This window comes from Diospyros lotus, chromosome 6 (genome assembly GCF_014633365.1).
Source record: "Diospyros lotus cultivar Yz01 chromosome 6, ASM1463336v1, whole genome shotgun sequence".
NCBI lineage: Eukaryota > Viridiplantae > Streptophyta > Magnoliopsida > Ericales > Ebenaceae > Diospyros > Diospyros lotus.
Window position 1 is genome coordinate 15,882,950 of NC_068343.1, and position 5,775 is coordinate 15,888,724.

A 5,775-nucleotide genomic window follows, 5' to 3' on the forward strand; every position below is an offset into this window, starting at 1 on the left:
CTGATGGAATGGATGGAGATGCAGCAGGTGGAGGAAACTGAGAGGAAAGCATCTGAATAAGCTGCCCCATCTGAGACAATAGATCTTCTTGCTGCTGATGAAGACTCTGTAGATCTATCCTGACTTCTTCTCTAAATTCTTGCAGACTTGCTTCAACTCTAGAGATATCTAATTTGAGATCTGCCATTCCTTGAACCACTAGGTCTTCATGAGATGAAGATGGTCCTTCTGATCTTCTCTTCTTTCTAGGAGTTTCAGGTTTGTCAGCTTTAACCCATTCACCATCTTTATTTGCATAGCCAATTCTAATGGGTGTCTTGTCATTTATGTGTTGAGAGAGACTAAGATATACTTTTCTAGCACTGTCCATGTTCCCAATCAGACTATCCAGTAAAACACTGACTGCCATACCATAGGGAAGTGACCTAGTTTTGGTGGAAAATGAGTCTATCATCAGATTTATCATTAGTAAACACAGATTTGGCCTTCTCTTAGCCTTAATGCATTGGAGTAGCCATAAGTCAAGTCTTGTAACAAGAGAGAAGCTTCCATTTCTAGGTAGATCATCTGACAACAAATAAGATGAAGAATCCTAGTGTTTAAGTCCATACTGGATGTGTCAGTGATTTTAGTTGTAAGAGAGTCATCTCCTATGACTTCTTTACTGGCCTGCACAAAGTCTTGAGTCCAAGAGGCATACTCTTCTCCTTCTAAAGGAATTTTAAACAGATCGTGGAGTAATGTCAAAGTGATTTCCATATGAGAGTCCCCAATGTTGGTCTTAAACTTCTTATCCGACTTTCTTTTGTGATAGGTATTGTCAGCATTGGAATAAAAAGCCCTAACGGCATCTTCATATATGCATCTATGAATTGTTAGAAAATCCCACCAACCAAAGTCCTTAAACGTTTGAATGTATGGAAAACCAATGGTGTCTAGAAATGATAAATCCAAATATCGACCGACAAGGACTTCGCGGGACTCAAAATGAATGGAATACCTTTCTTGTTGTCCCTCAGAAATAAAAAGCTGAAGTTGAGGCCTCGGTTGAGATGGAGGACGGCTTGAAGAGCCTGATGCCTTCTCTTTTCCTTTGCCTTTGCCCTTATCCGAGTTCTTCGTTCGAGCCATTTAAGATGATGAAACACAAACAATCGACAGCAAAAGAACCCACTGATTTGGCCGAGAGGGCAAGCCGACGATATGACCGAGGATATTTTCAAAGAGGATTTCGAGTGATCGGCACTTAGAGAACGTGTGCTTGGATGGAATCGCGAACAACCAAATGCAAGAGATTTGAAAGAGAGAAGGGGACGAGACTTAAAGAGCGCAAACCGGTCATACAAAGAGAAGTTAGGGTTTATAAGAAACCCGATAGTCGCCTATCTTTTAAATAGGCGGGATATGATAGTCGACAGATGAGAATGGTATAGTCGACTATTATTAAAAGAACCGAAGGAATAGTCGACAGATACAATAAAGCTGTCGACTGATTTTTTGCTTTACACTTAGCGCATAGTCGACTAGGCTGAGCCTTCTGTCGACTATCTTAGTAATCTCACAACATCTTAGTCGACAACAGCACAAATGCTGTCGACTATTTTTAAGATTTAAACAGATTTATTTGCAGAGATGTGCCCCAAACATCACATATAAATTTTGGCCCGAAAGCATTCTGTCAATAGATTTTATATTGATTCGACAGATTTGAATCTTGCCCGTATCACATATATATATATAGTAAATGCATATACATTCAAGTTATAATTAACCCCAGTTCACTCCTAAAATATTCAAACTTTTCTCTATCAAGAGGTTTTGTGAAGATATCTGCTACTTGATGATTTGTATCTATGAATTCAAGACTTATGTCTCCTTTTTGAACATGGTCTCTAATGAAGTGATGTTTTACTTCTATATGTTTAGTTCTTGCATGAAACACTGGATTTTTTGTTAAAGCTATAGCACTAGTATTATCACATTTTATTGGGATGTTATGAAGTCTTATGCCATAGTCTTCTACTTGGTATTTCATCCACAATAATTGAGCACAACAATTTCCAGCAGCTACATATTCAGCTTCAGTAGATGATAGAGCCACTGTATTTTGCTTTCTACTTGACCAAGATACCAAACAATTTCCTAAGAACTGACATGAACCACTTGTACTTTTTCTATCTATTTTACATCCATCATAATCTGCATCAGTGTATGCTATTAGATCAAAAATATTTGATTTTGCATAAAATAGTTCTAGATTTGCAGTTCCTTTTAGGTATCTCAAGATTCTTTTAACTGCTTTTAAATGAGATTCTTTGGGATTGGATTGGAACCTAGCACATAAGCACACACTAAACATAATATCAGGTCTACTGGCTGTTAGATATAATAAAGAGCCAATCATGCTTCTATAAAGCTTGTTGTCCACAGCCTTGCCTAACTCATCTTTATCTAGGCTTTGAGAACTACTCATAGGTGTAGCCATAGATTTACAATCTTGAACATCAAACCTCTTGAGAAGATCTCTTATGTACTTTTGTTGAGAAATATATATACCTTCTTCTTCTTGTTTTATTTGTAATCCGAGAAAGTACTTAAGTTCACCCATCATACTCATCTCAAATTCTCCTTGCATAAGATTTGCAAATTGATCACATAGAGATTTATTTGTAGATCCAAAGATGATGTCATCTACATATATTTGAACTAATAAGATGTCCTTATCATGGCTTCTTATAAATAGGGTTGTATCTATTTGGCCTCTTTTAAATCCTTTTTCTAAGAGAAATTTACTAAGTCTCTCATACCATGCTCTAGGGGCTTGTTTTAGACCATATAAAGCTTTAGACAATTTGAACACATGATCTTCATACTTGAGATTTTCAAAACCAGGGGGTTGTTCTACATAGACTTCTTCATTAATATATCCATTTAAGAAAGCACTCTTAACATCCATTTGATATAGCTTGAAGTTTTTGTAACAGGCAAAAGCTAACAACATTCTTATGGCTTCTAATCTAGCAACAGGGGCATAGGTTTCATCATAGTCAATACCTTCTTCTTGGCTATAACCTTGAGCCACTAGCCTTGCTTTGTTTCTTGTTACAATTCCATTTTCATCCATCTTATTTCTAAATATCCATTTTGTGCCTATAATAGGATAATCTTTTGGTCTTGGCACTAATTTCCAAACTCCATTTCTTTCAAATTGATTTAATTCTTCTTGCATGGCTATAATCCAATTTTCATCTTTAAGAGCTTCTTTGATATTTTTGGGTTCAACTTGAGATAGGAAGGCAGCAAATTGGCATTCATTTCTGATGGAAGATCTAGTTCTAATGCCTTTGGATGGATCTCCTATGATTTCATTCTTTTTGACATATTTCCTTTCTCTTGGAAATGTTGGTTCTTTTTCAACTTGCTGCTCTTGCTCTTCTTTAAATGGATCATTTTCTTGAGAATTAGATTCATTTTGTCTTATTGAAAGCTTTTCAAAATTTTGAGATACATCATTTTCACCATCTTCTCTAGGTTTTGGAACCCCAATGCTTATGTCATCAACTATTACTTGAATTGTTTCTTCTACTACTAAGGTTCTTTTGTTAAATACCCTATAACCTTTACTTTGAGATGAATATCCCAAAAATATGCCTTCATCGCTTTTAGCATCAAACTTACCTAGAGATTCTTTTCCATTATTAAGAATATAGCAAGTACTACCAAAGACATGGAAATGACTTATGTTAGGCTTTCTTCCTTTAAATAATTCATATGGAGTCTTTTTCAATAATGGTCTCATTGAAACTCTATTAAGGATATGGCAGGCAGTATGCACAACTTCTGCCCAAAAGTATTTAGGAAGATTTTTATCACAAAGCATTGTTCTAGCCATTTCTTGTAAGGATCTATTCTTTCTTTCTACTACACCATTTTGTTGGGGAGTCCTAGCACAAGAGAAGTTATGATCTATTCCATTTTCTTCACAAAACAGTTTGAAAGATTCATTTTCAAATTCTCCTCCATGATCACTTCTTATTTTTGAAATACAAAAGCCTTTTTCTCTTTGAATTCTTTTACTAAATATTTCAAATGACTTAAAGGTTTCATTTTTAGATGCAAGAAAGATTACCCATGTGAATCTAGAATAATCATCTACTATTACTAAAACATATTGCTTACCTCCTAAGCTTAGAGTTCTCATTGGACCAAATAAGTCTAAGTGAAGTAGTGTTAGAGGTCTAGATGTTGATACTTCGTTTATTGGTTTGAATGAAATACTGATTTGCTTGCCTTTCATGCAAGTGCCACAAATGTGATCTTTTTCAAATTTAAGCTTAGGCAATCCAATAACAAGATCATGTTTTACTAACTTGTTTATTAGGTTCATACTAGCATGCCCTAACCTACTATGCCACAACCAGGAGTTTTGAGATGAATTTGCAACTAAACAGTTTTCCATTCTTGGTGATTCTAGAAATATGAGATAGATGTTTCCTATTCTATTTCCTGTTAATTTTATTTCTTTTGTCTTAGAGCATACAACTTTACAGGAATTAGCATCAAAACAAACTTCATATCTTAAATCGCACAATTGACTAATACTGATCAGATTATGTTTAAGTCCATCAACAAGAAATACATTTTCTAATGTAATGTTTTCAAAAGAAATAGAACCCATACCTATGATTTTACCTTGAGAGTTGTCACCATAGAAGACCTTACCTCCTTCCTTGAAAACAATGTTGCTGAGAAGATCTTGGTCTCCTGTCATGTGCCTTGAGCACCCACTGTCAAGGAACCACTTGCTCCTTGGATCATTTGAAACCAATGCAGCCTACACAAGAAATTATTCACGTTGTTCCCTTTGGTACCCACATCATCTTGGGTCCATACATGTTAGAAGATACTACATCCTTAGGAACCCAAACTTGTTTGAATTTTTGAGGAAAATTTCGTATAAAGCATTTGTTGACTGAGTGACCATCTTTTCCACAATAGTGACAGTTAATACCTCTTTTTGAAAACATTGGTTTGAAAAATGATTTTCTTTGAATAAATTTTTGGTTTGATGCTTTAACAAACACTGTTTTACTGGAGCTTGCTTGAAATGGATCAAATCCAATTCCTTGTTTATTTCCAAAATTTCTTTGAGCTCCAAGTATCATCTCTAGTTTATTTTTACCTTCAACTAATTTTTCTAAAGATTCCTTCATGTCTTTGTTTTCTTTCAAGAGATTTTCCTTTTCAATACATAGACTGTTTCTTTCATTTTCCAACATTCCTATTTTGATTTTCAGATCATTTACCTTATATTCTAAGGAATTTAATTCTCTTTTTAAAACACTGTTTTTCTCATTCATATGCTCACATTCACCTAGCAAATCATTGAATGCATCATGAAGTTCTTCAAAAGTAAATTCAGAAATTGAATTAAGGTGCTGAGAGTTTACCTCGTCTTCAGTATTGGCCATAAAACAAATGTTGGCAATTTCTTCATCTTGTGATTCATCACTTGATGAGAGCTCTTCTTCACCCCATGCAGCTAGAGCCTTCTTCTTCATTTTTCTTTCCTTGCGATCCATCTTTTTCAGATAAGGGCAGTCACTTCTAATGTGACCTAGCTTCTTACATTCAAAGCATCGAACCTCATTAGTTGGATTAGACTCTTTTTGATCTTTTTCTTTCCGAAATGTTCTCCTTTGATTAAACCTACCTTTCTTCATAAATTTCCTAAATTTCCTAGCTAATAGAGCAAAATCATCATCTTCACTTTGA